Source organism: Mchenga conophoros, linkage group LG12, assembly GCF_057382185.1.
Source record: "Mchenga conophoros isolate Kocher_MC1m ecotype Shallow Benthic linkage group LG12, M_conophoros_male_GT1.1, whole genome shotgun sequence".
NCBI lineage: Eukaryota > Metazoa > Chordata > Actinopteri > Cichliformes > Cichlidae > Mchenga > Mchenga conophoros.
The window spans coordinates 9555242-9574912 of NC_140537.1; the positions used below are offsets into that span (position 1 = coordinate 9555242).

Genomic DNA, 19671 nt, shown 5'->3' on the forward strand with positions numbered 1-19671 from the left:
AACCATCTCAGCCTTGCCTCTGTCTCCAAACTGCTCAACCTGAGCTCTCCTTCTCTTAGAGTCTGATCTTGCAGACTGATTGGAGTTAGTGTTGTAGACCAAAAAAGCAGACACGTAAAGCAAAACCTGGTTTTAACAGAAAGCTAGCTGTTTAATAAGGCCGGTGAAAAAATACAAGACAAAGGCGGACCGAAACTAAACTAAACAGTAACCTAGACTGGGTAAACTAAAACCATGAAAACCTGGAGTTGAGAAACATGAATACCTGGAACATGATACATGGTAAACAAATGACCTGACAACGACTGACAGAAAATTCAAACACTTACACAGAGGTCTGAGGAAGGAAGCGACCTAATGGCACAAGAGGAAGCAAAACTGTACATGGGTACAAGACCAGGGAAGAAACAGAAATAGGAACAGGAACAGGGGACAAAAACAATTACATTGTTGAGAGAGAGAGAGAGAGAGAGAGAGAGAGAGAGAGAGAGAGAGAGAGAGAGAGAGAGAGAGAGAGAGAGAGAGAGAGAGAGAGAGAGAGAGAGAGAGAGGGGAGACATGAAACGAAACACAAGGACGCAAAGGGAACCTAATAGAGAACAAACTATAAACTGCAAAGACAAGGAAACTGTAAAACTTGAAATTAAACCATCTTTATAATATGAAACTCACAAATAAAACTAAACTCAAAATGCTGGACCAAATGACCCAGAATCATGACACCCTCTGATATATTCATTTCTAATACTCTCCATTCTGGTCACTCCTAGGAAAAATCTCGTCATCTTTAGCTCTGGCACCTCCCGCTCCATCTCCTGCCTTTAGGTTAGTGCTACTATCTCCACATTATACAAAATAGCTGCTGTCTTTCTGTCACAAATCATCACTGATGGTTATTTGCACCCACTCTACCTTGCTTGCACTCTCTTCCTCACCTCTCATGGACACTGTATGTTGCTTTGGATTGTTCATGCCATTAAACTCGCCTACCAACACTATTTTCCTGCATGTTCACCTTTTCCTCTGTTCATTCCACTTCTTTCCACTGCATACCTTCACCTCTCCAGGCTCTCTCCTATCACTACACAGATCACAATGTCATCTGCAAACATCATAGTCCATGGAGTTCAGAGTCCATCCCTAGTGCCATACTACCTGTGCCTTGAATCCATCTGTCACATACCATACCACATACCTCACAACTGTCACGGCTGCCGAGGCGAGCCGTGTGGAGTTAGAAGAAGGACCCAAGATGCAGGCAGTGGATGAGATGCCGGTGAGTTTATTTACACAGTGGTGAGAAGGCAAAACAGGCAAGAGGGAAGACAAAGCTAAAGACCTGAACTGGGAAAGCTAAATGACAAACCTGAGATGAAACAAAAAGGGAAGCGAGGCAGAGAGACGAGCAGGACACCGAGGAACACAGACTGACACCGAGGAACACAGACGAACCGGCAACAGGCAGGAAAACACACAGGGCTTAAATACACACACCAGTAATCAGGGGATGAGAGACAAGAGGGCAACACAGCTGGGAGGAATCTGGGCTGACGGGACAGGGGAAACGTAAACTGATCACACTCACATACGACACGGACCTTCACAATAAAACAGGAAACTCAGACACATGGAACCAGACAAGACATTGAACTAAACAGACAGATTCACAAACAGATGGGGTGACACCATAGACAGACAGATACAGACGCAGACTCAGAGGCAGACCGAATATAACACAGAACCTAAACAATCATCTAGAAAATGATAACAAACTAAAAGCGCTGGGTCACCGACCCAGGACCATGACAGTACCCCCCCCTCAAGGGCTGGCCCCAGACAGCCCAGCAGAAACACAAAAACAGACCAAAACAAAACAGAAAAGGACCTGACCAGGGCAGGCGGAGGGGGCCCAGGACGGAGGGACAGAGTCCAAAAAGGCCCAGATGGCCAAGTTCAGGAGGCCGACCATGCGAATGGCAGCGGGGCAGGTCCGGATGCCGGCCACGCAGTAGGCAGTGGCGCGGAAACAGTTCTGGGGGCCGACTGTGTAGACGGCAACAGCAGTGTGGAAACAGTTCCGGGGGCCGACCGTGCAGACGGCAACAGCGGCGTGGAAACAGTTCCGGGGCCGACCGTGCGGACGGCAACAGCGGCGTGGAAACAAGTCCGGGGGCCGACCGTGCGGACGGCAACAGCGGCGTGGAAACAGTTCCGGGGGCCGACCGTGCGGACGGCAACAGCGGTGTGGAAACAGTCCTGGGGGCCGACCGAGCGGACGGCAACAGCGGCGTGGAAACAGTCCTGGGGGCCGACCGTGCGGACGGCAACAGCGGCGTGGAAGGCAGTGGCGGCGTTCAGGAGGGCGTTCAGGAGGGCGTCCACGGTGGCGGAGATGCCCAACAAGCGGCCCGGCAGATGACCGACGATGTGGAGGTGGTAGTAGGGGACCTGAAGGCTGCGTGGCCCCTGCAGCCCCAGGCGAAGTGGAGGCTGGACCAGACGAAGCTGATGAGGACGCTGAAGCAGAAGCTGGACCAGGCGATGCTGATGCTGAAGCTGAAGTTGGACCAGGCGACGCTGATGAGGATGATGAGGATGCGGAGGCTGGATCAGACAAGGATGATGAAGCAGAAGCGGAGGCTGGACCAGGCGAAGAGGCTGAAGCAGAAGCGGAGGCTGGACCAGGCGAAGAGGCTGAAGCAGAAGCGGAGGCCGGACCAGGCGAAGCAGCTGATGAGGATGCAGAAGCGGAGGCCGGACCAGGCGAAGCAGCTGATGAGGATGCAGAAGCGGAGGCCGGACCAGGCGAAGCAGCTGATGAGGATGCTGAAGCGGAGGCCGGACCAGGCGAAGCAGCTGATGAGGATGCTGAAGCGGAGGCCGGACCAGGCGAAGCAGCTGATGAGGATGCTGGAGCCGGACCAGACGATGCTGATGAGGATGCTGGAGCCGGACCAGACGATGCTGATGAGGATGCTGGAGCCGGACCAGACGAGGATGAAGCAGTGGCTGGACCAGGCGATGCTGAAGCAGATGCTGAAACCGGACCAGGCGAGGCTGAAGACTCAGAGGCCGCAGCAGGCGAGGGTGATTAGACTGCAGCAGGCGAGGGTGATGAGACTGCAGCAGGCGAGGGTGATGAGACTGCAGATGATGGCTGGACGGGCTCCTCGGGCACCCCAGCTGACGAGGCAGGAGGCTGGACGGGCTCCTCGGGCCCCCCAGCTGACGAGGCAGGAGGCTGGACGGGCTCCTCGGGCCCCCCAGCTGACGAGGCAGGACGCTGGACGGGCTCCTTGGGTCCTCAGCAAAAACAGTCTCAGAACCAGTGGGCACTGGAGCCCCTGGCACACACAGAACAGAACCAGCAGGTGCGGAGACCTCTGGCAGGAACGCAACAGGACCAGCAGGCACACGGGCCTCTGGCAGGAACGCAACAGGACCAGCAGGCACACGGGCCTCTGGCAGGGACAGAACAGGACCAGCAGGCACGCGGGCCTCTGGCAGGGACAGAACAGGACCAGCAGGCACGCGGGCCTCTGGCAAACACATAGCGGCCTGCAGCTGCGCAGAGCATTGACCCTGCTCAGGCAGCGACAGCCGGGTGCAGTCCTCAGCTGGCTTCTTAAACTCCAGGGGTCCAGAGTCTGATGGGGGCTGAAACCCAGCCTCTGGGGAGGCCCTGGAGTGCATCTCAGTCTCAGAACTGGCCAGCCTTTGAGGAATGTTGACATTATTATTAGATTTGTCTCTCTGCTTGGAATGGATGGGCGAGGAATAGTGTCTTTCGGGTAGAATTGACTTATATTGTTTTACAGGTGAAGCAACTGACACAGGATGCAGGGCTGGTGGCTGCTGAACAGGAGGCTGAACTGAAGGTGACTGACATAATGGTTGTGATGACAACGGTGGTGAAGTTGGAGACTGAACGGAGGATAAAGCTGATGATTCTTCTGCCAACTGAGCTACAGACCGGGCTATGGATTGTAACATGGTTTGTAATAAGTCCGGCTGTGACTGTAATTGAGCTCTGGATTGTGAGGCTGAATGTGGCGGAGGTGGCGACTGGGCTTCTGGCCGGGCGGCTAACTGAGCTTCTGGCCGGGCGGCTAACTGAGCTTCAGGCGATAAACAGTTTTTGTCCTGTGCCGTACAGAACATCACCCCTGAGTAAACGGTCCCACAGTTCAGACCAACAATACTGTCCTGTCCACTCACCACAGCTGGCCGCTCGGAAATCCCCAGGTCCGACTGTGGCGAGGAGCGTCGGCAGCGTGAGCGCCGTTTCCCCCTTGAAGGCTGGGTTGACGGGCCGGGCAGAACATCCTCTGTCGGACCGGGCAGTGAAGCATGAGTTGCAGGGTGGGTGGTAGCAGCCGGGGGGTGAAGACGGAGTCCGTTCAGAATGAAATTCTGTGCGAGCGGGTGAAGTGAGCTGCGCAGCCAGGGGAGACCAGAAACCAAGCGCTGTAGCCGATTAGCCACGGCTTGGCGAAATCCTCTCCCCTCGTGCTCCAGCCACGCGTTAATTAATTTGTCCACGGAGTAAACAATGTCCTCCCGGAGCTCCTTGGGCGGGTTGAATGCTGCTGGGTCCATAGTGGCCGGTTCGTACTGTCCCGGCTGCCGAGGCGAGCCGTGTGGAGTTAGAAGAAGGACCCAAGATGCAGGCAGTGGATGAGATGCCGGTGAGTTTATTTACACAGTGGTGAGAAGGCAAAACAGGCAAGAGGGAAGACAAAACTAAAGACCTGAACTGGGAAAGCTAAATGACAAACCTGAGATGAAACAAAAAGGGAAGCGAGGCAGAGAGACGAGCAGGACACCGAGGAACACAGACTGACACCGAGGAACACAGACTGACACGGAGTTACACAGATGAACCGGCAACAGGCAGGAAAACACACAGGGCTTAAATACACACACCAGTAATCAGGGGATGAGAGACAAGAGGGCAACACAGCTGGGAGGAATCTGGGCTGACGGGACAGGGGAAACGTAAACTGATCACACTCACATACGACACGGACCTTCACAATAAAACAGGAAACTCAGACACATGGAACCAGACAAGACATTGAACTAAACAGACAGATTCACAAACAGATGGGGTGACACCATAGACAGACAGATACAGACGCAGACTCAGAGGCAGACCGAATATAACACAGAACCTAAACAATCATCTAGAAAATGATAACAAACTAAAAGCGCTGGGTCACCGACCCAGGACCATGACAACAACTGTCTACCTGTGCTCATACATGTCTGCCACCACCCTCACATACTACTCTGCCACCCCTGATCTTCCTATGCAGCACCAAAGTTCCTCTCTTAGCACCCTATAATATGCTTTTTCTAGATCAACAAAGATATATAATACAAATATAAAATATAATAATAATATATATAAAACAGGTCCGCGGCTCCTAACCATAGTAAAGGGCCCTCTGGCTAATACGTTGGGTACCGTGTCGGGCTCATAACCGAAAACTAGGTTTACTTTGTTGTCTGGGTCAACTTTGCGAACGAGAGACAGAGAGAGGTGTTGAAAGGATGCTCCAACAGAACGTATTGTATTGGAGGAAAACACGAACACAGTGTGCAGTCGAGTCTTAATAGCTTACTTACAACTGGGCTCGTCAGGCACTCTTTTTGGCTGCAGTGGTTATTATTATATTTACATGTTTCCATCTACCGTTTCTGGTTGGTGACAACTCTTAATTTTCGACTGTTCTTTTTCTCCCTCCCTGGCGCTCACAGATACATGACGGGTATGGCAGTCCATTCTCCCTGCAGCATGGACTACACTGCCCATGAGGCTACATACTTTAGGGTTATGCCTGTAACACTCTGCCTATTGCCTTCATATTAAATCATTTTTTGAATAATAATTTTTAATAATATTTCTTCATGCGGGCCGCAAGTAGAGGTGACATGAGCCGCAAGATTGAGACACAGGCATTAGAGCCTCTTAATGCGTGTTTTGTTTGAGTTTCCATCGGTCTGGAATTACCAAAAATAGAGAGGGGACAGCCTAACATATGAAACAGGATAAGACCACTGTGTAATCCATTTATTTCAACAAAGTAACTGTATTCTGAATACCACCTTTTTAAACGGTAACTGTAACGGAATACAGTTACTCATATTTTGTATTTTAAATACGTAACGCCGGTACATGTATTCTGTTACTCCCCAACAGACTGGGAGGACACAAATGCTCGGGAAAACAAGAAGGTCTAAGGAGATAAACATAGAAACATGGAATGACACACACAAGGAAGGGAACATGGGCACAGAAAATGGAGATAAGGCACAAGGACTAACACACCTAAACACAAAGACATGAGGGGAGAATAAAGGTACATAGGTTAACATTGAATAAACTCAGGATTCCCACTAAGAATAATAAACCATAACACAAAAGGTCATAAAAAACACAAGAAACACAAAATGCAGGTTCAAAAGGACCAAGAACCACAACATGAACCGGACAAAGAGGTTTCGAGCTTGGTGTCCATTCTACATTATCATGCTATGAGTGCATCAAAGGGCACTTGGGATTGTTCTGAGAAGCCCTTCCACATGACATGGGTGTGTCACCTAGAGTTAACATTTAACTAGTTTTAAGGAACAGTGTCAAATAGGTTCTACCTTCGGAGGCACTGGTCCTCCAACAAGTGTAATTTAAGTGAGAGAAATACGGAGCCTCTGATGGATACAGAGCTATTCTCTCAGTCACAACAAGAGCAGACAGTTAATTATGAGGCCGAAAAACCCAAAGAAAGAACATCATGGGCAAAGCAAATTAGAATGAAACCTGCATCGTTTGAAAGAAGCCGACTTGAATATCAAGCGCAAGTGTGAACAAAAGATTGAACAGCGTTATTTATTTAAAAGAAAAAAAATTGGACAGCCTGTCTTTGAGCTCAAGTCAAGTTTGTGCAAGATAAAATCATAACTGATTAGTTATAAAGCTATGCTCAGTGCTGTTTTGCTATAACATGTTAACTCTGAAATTATTTTTGTTATTATTATTAACAAGTTAGATATGAATAATTGCAAAAAATTGGAAAAATGTTTAAGAAGTCATCACAGATTAAGTCACCCTAGCTCTACTCTAACCATATTTTGGAAAAGGCCAAAATATAGCTTTTGAGATAAAATTTGAATAGTTTTTTGTTTTGTGTGATGGAGTATGATTATTTTCTTTGTTCCCTGACTTCCAAGACTCAGTAGAACAGTTTAATTAAAACAAAAAGTGCATGTTCTGATTGCCTAGTGTTTGCAGGTCTACGTCAGTTTGGTTAAGTAAATAAAGTAAGTAAAAGTAAACAAACATTTTCTTTGTACCATACCTTTTAACATAAATAACACAAAGTGCTTGAGAACAAAATATTAAAAGCATAAAGACAATGAGTTATGCAAACGGAAGTAGTTTTTTGTGGGCAGGGAACCTGCTGGGGTTGTAAGTGCACTGGTGTATGCTGGGGTTGCCCATACAGAGCTCTGAAAATCCAAACTAGAATATTAAAGTGGAATCCAAAGTTAACTGGGAACCAGCGCAACTGAATTAGTAATTGTGTGACATTTGTGTGCTTAAAAGGTTTAGTCAGTGCTGAAACCACTGCAGACATTCAAAGGAAACTTTTTAAGACAAGTAAACAATGAATTACAATAATTCCAACAAAATGAAATGTCCAAATCTAACAACTATTATAAAAATTTAAATCAAATATAAAAGATTCATCATACCATTTGTTACCATCGGTTATTTCATCCGTAGTCACTTCATCATTCAGTTTGCCTTATTTCTGGTCACCAGGTCACTGCAAATCCAGTGTATGTGGCTTTATCTGTGTAGCATACAGTAAGTCAAGACCATCAAAGTGCATATATAAAAAAAATTTCTCTCTCGCCCCTGTGGGCAGTCTTTATCCTTCCAGCTTGGGTCCTCTACCAGAGGCCTGGGAGCTTGAGGGCCCTGCGCAGTATCTTTGCTGTTCCTAGGACTGTGCTTTTCTGGACAGAGATCTCAGATGTTGTTCCTGGGGTCTGCTAGAGCCACTCACCTAGCTTGGGGGTCACTGCACTGAGCGCTCCAGTTACTACTGGGACCACTGTTACCTTCACCCTCCACATCCTCTCGAGCTCTTCACTGAGCCCTTGGTACTTCTCCAGCTTCCTGTGTTTCTTCTTCCTGATATTGCTGTTATTCAGTATCACTACGTCTATCACTGTTCCGTCTTCCTCTGTTTGTCCACCACCACTATGTCAGGTTGGTTAGCCTATCCGTCTGTATCTGGAAATCTTGCCTGGTGTGGTAAATCCCAGACTCTATGGATCTTGTGCTCAGAGCTTGTTACTGTGCTGCCATGATTAGTGCCTCTGTGCTGTCTTTCAGTCCAGCTTTGGACTGGTAGGATTTCTGGATGTCAGCCACTTCATCTATCTGCCGGTGGTACATACCATGCAGGGGCCTGTCCCTCCATGATGGTTCCTTCTCTTTCTTGGGTTTCTGCTGCCTGAGGTATTCACTGAGCATGCAGACGTTCATGGCCATCTTACTGAGCTAGATAGATAGTTAAAAAAACAGGGATTTTTCCTTCTCCAGTCAGTAAGTGTTGTCTGTACTGCCAGATATGGTGTTATTTTTATTGTCTTTATAAATACTTGTTTAATGACTTTTGAATGTTTTTAATAATGGCGTACTCTGTTTGTCCAGTATTCAGTTCAGATCAGATGTGACAAGAATGTGCAGCCTTGTACTGTAAAACCTCACTGTGATAATAACCTTTTTTATAGATGCATCTTAAGGGAACCCACATAGTAGTGGGAAAAATTTCCTTTTGATATGGAGATTTTACCAAGACTTAAATTGAGAGATTAATGCTGATTGTATACTCTTTCTCTTTCTTTTTCTTTTAATTTTTATAAAGCACTTCAGGATTTCCACCTGGTGTAAAGACAGGGAGGAGTTTTTTTTATTCAAAAAGGGAACAGTTTTCTAATAACTAATCTTTTTTTTTTTTTTTTGCTTTAAAACAGGATTGTGCGAGTGAGGAAAGTCTGTTGGGAGTGCTGACTGTCTCTGATGAAGCAGTGCCCATTTCTTCAAATCCTCTCCACCTCAAACCAGAGTCTACTAACATTCTTTTTGAAGGAGGTATTTAATGGAGGGCCTTGAGAACCTACCTCAAGTACTTTGCCTCTTGTTTGGGGCTGTTAATGCTTTATCCTTGGGCTACCCTCAAGCCATGAAAACCAGTTTCATATTTATTCAAAGACTGATGCTTGGCTTGGGACAGATGCTTTAACAGTCAGAATGTAACTAAATTAGTCTCATACATGAAATTAAATTATGCTTTGCGACACTTTATATGTACATGTAAAATCTAGCAGGAAGGTTAGCTCTGTGGTCGGCATGAAGCTGGACACTGGTGGCAGTGGCAGAGAAGAGGACATTAAAGAAACTGCTGGACATTATGGACAACACTGGGCATCCACTGCATATGGTCATAAACAGCCAGAGGAGTCTGCTCAGCATGCGTTGCTTCTTCCAAAGTCTACTGTTTAACTCCTCACTGGAGGGGAAAGGGAGGGAGAGAACAACTAAACTGTAGTGCTTTTCACTGTGCAATATTTTTTTATATTTGACTGTGCAACAATCACTGTGCAATATATTTACAATAGTTGAAATGTGCAATAGACTTGGGCTGTCTACATCTCATCAATGGGTATATTTTACAGATATTCCTATTTATCCTATTTATCCCTATTTTATTTTTTGGTAGTCCAACTCTGTAACATGGAACTTCTGTTGGTGCTGTGCTAGTGTAAACTGAATTTCCTGGAGGAACCCACCCAAGGGATTAATAAAGTTTTATCTAATCTAATCTAATATGTGTCTTAAACCTGCATTCTTTTTAAAGGCCAGCAGGGGGCGTTATCTGTAGTTGCACGCACATGGGAAAATGGTTCTCTAACCTCTATAAACACTTTGCTCCTCACTTATGGTCTCAGTTGCTCAGTGCAGGGAATGTTATTTAAAGCTTTAAGCCCATTTTGTAAATTTTGTTCATCTAAAGTGTCAGAAAGAAGGATTACCCAGGATATACTGATGGCCTACCGACTTGTCACTCATAAGACGGTAAGCAATGAGCATGCAGTCTCATAATCAAACTCATAATCATAATCATAATCTCTCCCTCCACCTCTCATTCAGTTTCATAACACCAAGATGGGGATGGCAAAAATGTTCATCTTCAGGCTTCAAAATGGAACCACTTGGGTTCTGGCTTCCTCCCACAGTCTTAAGACATGTGGGGTTAGGTTTATTGGTAACTCTAATATGCCTATAGGTGTGACTGTGAGTGTGAATGGTTGTCTGTTTCTGTCTCTCTGTGCTGACCCTGCATCAGACTGGTGATCTGTTTAGGGTGTGCCCCACCTCTAGCCCAGTGGCAGCTGGGGTAGGCTCCAGTCCTCCCCACAAGCCTGATAAGGCTAAATAGAAGAGAATGGATGGATGAAAGTTATACCTGTACCTATCCGATTGTTCAGTCTGACGTCACTAGCCGTGTCTGGGTCTAAACTCCGCTGCAGGTCCATATATCAAACGATCACTATGGCATTACTGAGAGTTGAAAAACTGTCTAAAGTCTTTCATCTTTAATAAAATGATCAGCGTTCTGCTCTACCAGGTGTAACAATTGAGTTTAACATCCAGGCATCCATGAAAACGGAATTTATGACATTTAACGGAGTTAGAAGTTAGCAGGGAGTTAGCTCGCTAGCTTCTATCTAAATACAATATAGCATGCATGTCCTGACTGCGGGGTTTTTGGAAACAAATTAAAACGTACAGCTCTGTTATCACTTCCAGCATAAATGAAGACAGAAAACTAAACAGCAGTGACGTTTGTAGGGTTACTGAAGTTGGGCTAGCGGGTATATAATGATGTGCTACACATAGCACATAGCGACACAGCTATGTTAGCATAATATAAACAAGCTAACTTTTTTTCCCACTCGATAAAAGTTAACGTGAGTGTTCTCGGTGGTCAGGAACAAATGTAATCGCATGGCAGGATGCTGTAAAAGGACCAAACTTCAGCCAGGAGAACAACTGAGATAATCCATCCACATATGAGGTTAGTCATTCATATACTGCTGCATGGGCTGGGCTGTAGTTACATCCTAAGGTTTTAAATACTGAGCTTAAATAAGTGATTAGTAGTAATAAAAGCCGAGGGAGGTCAACAGGGATCACTGACTGTTTTAGGAGCTTTTTGAGATCAAATAGAAGAAAATACATAACATTAAACATGTTAACAAAACAAATGCCATATTAAACACAGACTACTTTAGACCCGGAAGTAGGATTCGTCGCGTCATCACTGAACAACCGGATACCTGTTGCTCTTGACTTCTTGTTTCAATTTTCTGTGTTTTTATGTGGACAGAGATATTTTTCAAAATGAAAGTGGAAAATGCAGACTTCTTACATGTTCTAGTGTTCAAGCTCACATTAATCCTATTAAATATTTTTACACTGGCTTCCAACTGACCTCAGAATTTGTTTTAAAATTCTCATACTTACACACAGAGCACTAAATGGACACAATCCAGACTGCTTATTTCAAAAGCTTGTTTAATACACTGCTGTCCGCAGCCTTTGTTCACGGGCTCAAAATCTATTAGTTGTTCCTCATACAAATTTTAAAGACTAGGGGTAAACAGGTCTGTGGCACCGGGACTTTGGATCAGTCTACTTCTCCTGCTACATTCAACTGACTCTGTGAACTCTGGCCTTCTGTTGAGATTCTTTTATTATCATTACTTGATCTGTTTTTTATTATCTGGTTATTATTTTTATTTTTTATTGTTGTTATTTCATTTGAACATTGTTTGTATTGCTATTAACTGTGTTTGCGATTATTCCTAGTTTTTACCTTTGTTGTACGCTGCTTTCTGACTTTATGTCTGTGCAAAGCGCTCAATAAATAAACATTACTTACTTAGACAGTGACTAGGGTTACACCACCTGTTGCTCTGGCGTGCTTTTGACTGTGCATGTCATTACTTTTGTGTGTTTTTCATGTGGACCTTAAGAAAAATCCATTTTTAAAAAATACACAAATTTTGGGGACTATAGCCTTAAAGCGTCCACATGCTGCAGTTTAATGTTCACTGTTAAAAATTCCCAGGATACACACATTGACATGGAAAGTGTGACAAGTGATAAAACAAATGATTAAATGATGCATTTACTTGTAATTGTGAGTTCTGATCTGTTCGGCCTTCTGGCTCGCTGCAGTATTAAAATCCTGCACTCTAATTATACACCACAGACTAAAGACAAAAAACATTTATCATCATATGCATTTTTATCTCCATTAATTGGAGGCCCTACACCACCCTTGCTTTCTCACACAAAAGCCGCGTACATGTACCATGAACCGTGCTGCAGCTGCATTCCATTGTCCTTTAATGTGATACAGCATGCAGCAATACGAAGTAGAAGCCAGGAGCAACATGCTGCAACTCGAACCTCACTGCCATCAGTGTTGGGGGCTGTAAGAAGACCAGCTCCGTTTAGGTGCATTACACCTGCAGCCTCTTTAAGAGCACAGAGACTGCTGCAAACTGATTCTTCACACGATGAAGAGCCTCGCTGACCTCACGCTTGTGTTCTCTGCAGTCCATACAGGCCTGCTAAGAGAAAGACAAACCTGCCTACAGGTGTGTGCCACCTCTCAGTGTCCTGCCCCACCGCACGCCAGGTAAAGGACGCCTGCGGCTGCTGCGTGGTGTGTGCGGCCGGGGAAGGTGAAGCGTGCGGGAAGCGCAGCAGCGGCCACCTGTCCTGCGGTAACGGGCTGCGGTGCGACTCAGGCCCGGGGAAAGCCGGAGGGTTGCACAGCCTGTGCATGTGTGCCTCCTCCGGCCCGGTGTGTGGCAGCGACGGCAGGACGTACCCCAGCATCTGCCGCCTGAGAGCCGAGAACAGGAGAGCCGAGCTCGGAGAGACCTCCCCAGTGTTTTTAATCCAGAGGGGTCGGTGTGACTCTGGTAAGCTGTGGGATATTAGCTTTGGTCTAATATCCCATCTTTGTGGTTTTCCTCTTTCTTTCCTTTTTTCTTTAAAAAGAGATCTGTGTATAACTGATATGAAACAGCAATTGTTAAAGTTAAAACTGTGAATAATACTGAAGAATGATCTTATGACAACATTTTCTGTGGAGCAGGTAAATTAACATATAAGTGATTTCAGAGAAGCCAGAGTGCATGTCCTGACGCGTGATGACACCGTAGCCTCTAAACAAAGGGGGTAACCTACTTCTGCTGCACAAAGGTTTTTTGTTTTTTTTGTTTTGTTTTTTTTTACATAAAATCGATAATGAACCAAATTAAAAATGCATCCTCGTACTTCTGTTTCTCTTTATGTTATACTTTTCTGCCAATTAAGGATTAATAGTTTGATAAAGATGAACTAAATTATACAGTGGCGTTAATAGAGTAGTATAAGCAATGCTATAGCTGTGTAATAGCAATCAGTTTTCACATATGAACTTGGGGACTTTTCTTACAAGTCCACAGTTGAGGTCTCTAGACTTTTAAAAGGTAATGATGTTGAACAGCATATCTTTCCTTAACACCAGTGTTTCTGACAATGCACAAGTTCTACTGCTATTATACACTGTGTATAAAAGATGAATACAGTGATGTCACCCAGTTTAGCACCATGTTGAGTTTTTGGTGAAATTTTCTGGACAAGCCTCTTACCACCAACCATCCATTTATGACTACAGTGTATCCATCTTCTGATAAACCCAAGAACAGGAGGGCAACAAGCCAGTGAACTCCTAGTGCCAGTCCTAAGCCAGGGTAAATGGGGAGTGTTGTATTAGGAAGGGCATTTGGTGTAAATTCTTAGCCAAATCAAGCATGTTGATCATAAAGAATGATGGAGCCCGAATTAACGACTCAACCTCAGAAAACGGTTCAGTAAACCACTGAGCCAGTTTCTGCTGACCAGTTGTCAAAATGGTCTACTGTATAAACATCAGGGCTAAAATCAGTTTAAACTGGGTTCGGAGTTGGAACTTTCAAAAATGAGTGGCAGATCAAATGCACTGGAGGATAAAATTATGCCCACTTACTGCTGAGAATTTTTTTAATTAGTTAGACAGACAGAAATGCTGTGATTTAATAAATATTTCTGGGGAAAATGTATGTGGGAGTTCCACTTACGTGCTTACATAACTACAAAACTCTTGTCTCTCCTGGGATGGTAGGTCTTCTCATTGTGTGTTGCCTGGTGATATTATTTGTATGGCCCCGTGGACAATCAAAACATACTGTTCCCATATACTAGTGATGACACAATGGTTAGTACTGCTGCTGCATAGCAAGAAGATTCCGAGTTCTAATCCATAAATTGTCAAAGGAGTTTGCAGAGGTGTTGAGGAGGCAACAATTTTCCTTCACTTTTTAGCCAAATTTAGGGGGAGAGGGTGGTATCTTCTTAGCAAGCGTTAAATAGACATCTGGCGAAGTCATCTAAAGAAAAGCAGTGACTGCTGTTGCATTATGGGGGGTATAGGATTCACATTTCTTGGATTTATTCAAATGTTAAGCCTCAGCTGGTCTGTTGCTGCTCCTGTGACGCTGAAGATTGCTGTAAATCTCAGTTTTTTCTATTTCTGTGGTTCGTGGCTACTCATCTTCACCTGTGCTTTTTAATTTCACTCATAAAGCTAATAAGTCATTCCCCAGAATGTGTCGGACTCAAAATCATCTACCTTGGGAAAAGTTGTCTTCCTGGAATATGCTGATATAGGGAACCTCATAATGTTCTGCATATTCATGTGACATAAAACAGTGCATTCTCAAATTCTCCACTGATGGCTTTTCGTTCTCCTGAGAGAAACCCAGCACCACACTGCCACCCAAATATATCCTCTTCATTTTCCCTTCCTGTCCTATCCATTTTCAGTTGCACGTTTTATCACAGCCTTCCAAAGAGGTGAGAGAATACATCATGCATTAGACCTCCAACTGCTTGCCTATGCAAGCTGGTTTATGCAAATCCCTGAGCACTGACAATGTAGATGAGGCCGTAAAATATAAAATATAGCAAAAAGGAGATGGGAATATCCCTGTCAGAAGGATTAAATATAGCCTTCACTTTGCTCAGATACTGGCTTCATAGATATGTGACCTCCTCTGCGGTATGTGAGTAGAACGGTATAAATCAGAATATATCACAAAGGAAGGCTGCATAGCACAAAGTAATCCATTCACATCCAATTAGATTTACCCTAAACAGAGGAAACTCTTGTGTCTGGTATCTGCCATTTATTTAATGGAAGAAGTGGAGATGGGGACACTCAGTTTTCCCCAGCATCATGAAATGTAACAAAATGCTAAGCAGAGATGAATGAATGAATGCCTTTATTTGTCGCTTGCAGTTGCCTGCATCAAAAGGTCTTGTGCGTAGCATGGAACAAAAGTGCAAAGACTCAACTACCCTATCACTGTTAAAAAAAACCATCCTAAAACAACAGTAATATTCCGGCAGCTGGGGCGCCAAAATACGACCATGAAATAACAGAAAATAACTGTCCCATAAAAATACGGTCATTTTCAGTAATGAAAATAGAGTTTGTTGCGCTAATTTGACATGGGATTCTGCCTTTTCCAAGTGCTTTTAGACATTAAATTAGGAACATTTTTACATGATCAAACAATGAAATTACCTATAAACAAGGTCACTGAATGTGGCAATATGAATCATAATACGTAAATGTACAGAAATATACAGTTAATTTAAATAACAATTGATTGCATGCCCTGGGACAGAGGCGAGGCTGCCATATCGCACCATCGGCCCCTTTGGCCATCACTAGTAGGCGGTAGGTGAAGAGTCCTGACCACGGACACAACGACGGAGATTGTCCGAGCCGGGGCGCGAACCGGCAATCTTCGGATCACAAGGCGAACTGCCAACTCTTGAGCCACGAACGACCTAACTAGCAACGATAATAATACTTATGTGATGTAACACAAGCTCATAGGGATCATGTTATATACTTTTCCATAGCATTACATTTGAATTCAACAGTTCAATCTTTCAAATAACGGACAGATACATTTGTGAAATCATGATACATTTGTGAATGTATTTTAACAATCTAAATATGCATATGTACAGACAGATACATTTAATAATCAAGACCAGGGGTGGAAGTAACGAATTACAAATACTCACGTTACTGTAATTAAGTAAATTTTTTGGGTACTTGTACTTTTACGAGTAATTTTTCAAGTGTGTAATTTTACTCATACTTGAGTACAACTTACACCATGTAATCTACTTCGCTACTTATAAAATCAAAAGTCACTACTGAGTACGCCCCCAATTTGACTTAATATTCAAACCTTTCGTCTGCATTTTTGCAGCCAATAACGCCGTGCAATCGAGACCGCGCCAATTTAAGACGTAAGCAAAGAATAAACTCCGCTGCAGCAGCAGGCACAGGTGTCTAGAGGTGCTAAATGGTGGAGTATAAACTACTTTATAGACGGAAGATTTGGAGACAAAGAAGCCAAAATGGAGACAGAGGACAACACTGTCAACCATGAAAATGACGTAGAAAAGACGGAGGACGCGTGCCCGTGGCCGTACCTGGAGGAATTTTTCGTGTACAGAGGGAGAAAAGGAGACAGCGTCCAGATGCAGTGCAAACTTTGTTTGACCTCTACAGTCATTTCAGCTTACAAGACTTCAGTGTCTAATCTAAAAAAACACATTGAGGTAAGAGGTTTTACAACTATACGTGTATGATATTGCTTTCTTATTTTTCATGTGTGTTAAGGTTACTAGTTTGGCTAAGATATTGTCACCGCCATTGGTTAGCCTGATATTAAAATAAGACGGAGCTAGCTAATGTGCTTGTGTGTGCATGCATAATTGAGCTAAATTCGTAGGAATGTTTTAGCTTATTATTTGGATAACCACCGTCATTACAATAAATTAAACTTGTAGTCATTTAAAACTCACAGGCTTACAATCAGCTGCCCTATATTTAAAAAAAAACAACTAAAACTTGAACACAGTGCTGAGCTGCATCTCAAATTAATCTTCCAGCTCTCAGCTGACATGTACCAGAGCCCGATTGATGGATCAGTTGATCAGTATCATTGGCCTGATATAGGTCTATCATAGTGACATGGCTCTTAATCAGTAGGGTTATATGTTTCCCAATATGATATCTTTTTTTAAAGAACATAATGTGGATTGTTTTTATTTGTTAGCTGTATGGGCAGCATTTTTGTGTATGTGATCCCTTTTCTTAAATTAGATTTGCTAGATACACATATTTTGCTCTCTTAGTATTTTTAGGACCCGACTAATACTGAAAACTTTAGGGTGATACTGATAAAAAGGAGTTAAAAATTTAGATACTGATACATTGGTCGATACTCTTTTTACAGATAGTATACATATTACAGAACTTAGAATGTATACAGAAATTCATGTTTTTTGCAATGATCGTTCAAAATTGGTTTACACTTGTGAATAAATACAGCAATATATCTGCAAAATTTGACCAATTCACCACTCTTTTATACTATGCTCAACAATCAAAGATTAGCTCAAGTCTAGTTGAATAATGTTTTAAAAACGTGTTTTCCTTTAGTGTTAATCACAGTGATGTTATGAAGTAATGTATGAACCTGACGTATGATAATATTTATCTCTACAGAGGAAACATCCATCGAAGATTGAGCAGTACAATATCACTGTGGCATCAACATCTCGACAGCGAAAGACCACAGCCACACCAAACAAGCTCTCAGCAAATACGCAAGCCAAGTTACCAGACCTGATGTTGAGAACTGCAAACAAACATGTTCCACAAGCAACTGTTGACAAGCTTGTCATCAATTTCATCAGCGATGTGCATGTCACCTGCTAAACCTTGTGGCAACAACTGATGCTGCCCTAGCAGAGAGCATGAATGACACCTACAAGAGGCTCTCCCGTGCAACCTTTGCAAAATGCCAGGCCATTTGGAACAAAACTGGCCGATCTCATTTGGCTAATGAAGTGGTAGAGGACAAGTGTGAGCTACAGATCATTCGTCCCAATGCAACACGATGGAATTCAACCTACCTTGCCATTGAAAGGATAATACGCATCATTGATGAGAAGGGGGAAGATGCCATCAGGAGCATTTGTGAGGAGTTCAAGGTGAAAATGTGAGTAAAATTGGACACCTACCAATATGGTTTCAAATTTTGTGAATTTTCCTTAATGTATGGTTAAAAACGTGAGCAGACTCTTAATATTAAATCAGAAGATCCCTATTATAGTCATGGTGGGTTTTGTTGTTGTGTGTTACAGGTTGAGTCCTGCAGAAGTTGCATTCCTAAGGGAGTACTGTACCACCATGAAGCCACTGGTGAAAGCTTCAAACATCCTTCAGTCTGAGTCCACTTCCTTTATGGGATGGCTCCTGCCAGTAATCCAACAACTACTGTCCAAACTTAGCAGGCTGGAGACATCAAGCAAGACATGCGTGCCACTCATCAGAGCCCTGCAAAATGGCCTTCAAAAGCGTTTTGGAGCGATGATGGAGGATCCAGAGTTGGCTGCAGCTGCAGTCCTCTTACCCAAGTTCAAGACTTCCTGGACTGACAGAGCAGACGTAACAGAGGCTGGTAAGGATTCATGTGATCCCATCCATCCATCCATCCATCCATTTTCATCCGCTTTGTCCGGGGCCGGGTCGCGGGGGCAGCAGCCTAAGCAAAGAGGCCCAGACCTCCCTCTCCCCAGCCACCTCCTCCAGCTTATCCGGGGGAATACCAAGGCGTTCCCAGGCCAGCCGAGAGATATAATCTCTCCAGCGTGTCCTGGGTCTGCCCCGGGGCCTCCTCCCGGTGGGACATGCCTGGAACACCTCACCCAGGAGGCGCCCAGGGGGCATCCTTGTCAGATGCCCGAACCACCTCAGCTGGCTCCTTTCGATGTGGAGCAGCAGCTGCTCTACTCTGAGCCCCTCCCGGATGGCCGAACTTCTCACCCTATCTCTAAGGGAGAGGCCAGCCACCCTTCGGAGGAAGCTCATTTCTGCCGCTTGTATCCGCGATCTCGTTCTTTCGGTCACTACCCACAGCTCGTGGCCATAGGTGAGGGTAGGGACGTAGATCGACCGGTAAATTGAGAGCTTCGCTTTTACACTCAGCTCCCTCTTCACCACGATGGACCGGTGCAGCGTCCGCATTACTGCAGCTGCAGCCCCAATCCGTCTGTCGATCTCCGGCTCCCTTCTCCCATCACTCGCGAACAAGACCCCGAGATACTTGAACTCCTCCACTTGGGGCAGGAACTCATCCCCGACCCGGAGTGGGCACTCCACCCTTTTCCGGCTGAGAACCATGGCCTCAGATTTGGAGGTGCTGATCCTCATTCCCGCTGCTTCACACTCGACTGCGAACCGCTCCAGTGCGAGCTGGAGGCCCTCACCCGATGAAGCCAACAGAACCACATCATCTGCAAAAATCAGAGATGAGATTCTGAGGCCACCAAAGCGAAAGCCCTCCGCCACTTGGCTGCGCCTAGAAATTCCGTCCATAAAAATTATGAACAGAACC

General features: G+C 44.7%; 1 pseudogene across 1 annotated transcript in view; it reads left to right on the forward strand.

Moving 5' to 3' along the window:
• The first annotated feature begins 12666 nt into the window (after positions 1–12666).
• LOC146562122 (serine protease HTRA1-like) overlaps positions 12667–19671 on the forward strand; it is a 32807-nt pseudogene continuing 25802 nt past the window's right edge. The window contains exon 1 of the transcript XR_014894688.1: positions 12667–13077. The product of XR_014894688.1 is annotated as a serine protease HTRA1-like (transcript). The remainder of the gene's footprint in view (positions 13078–19671) is intronic.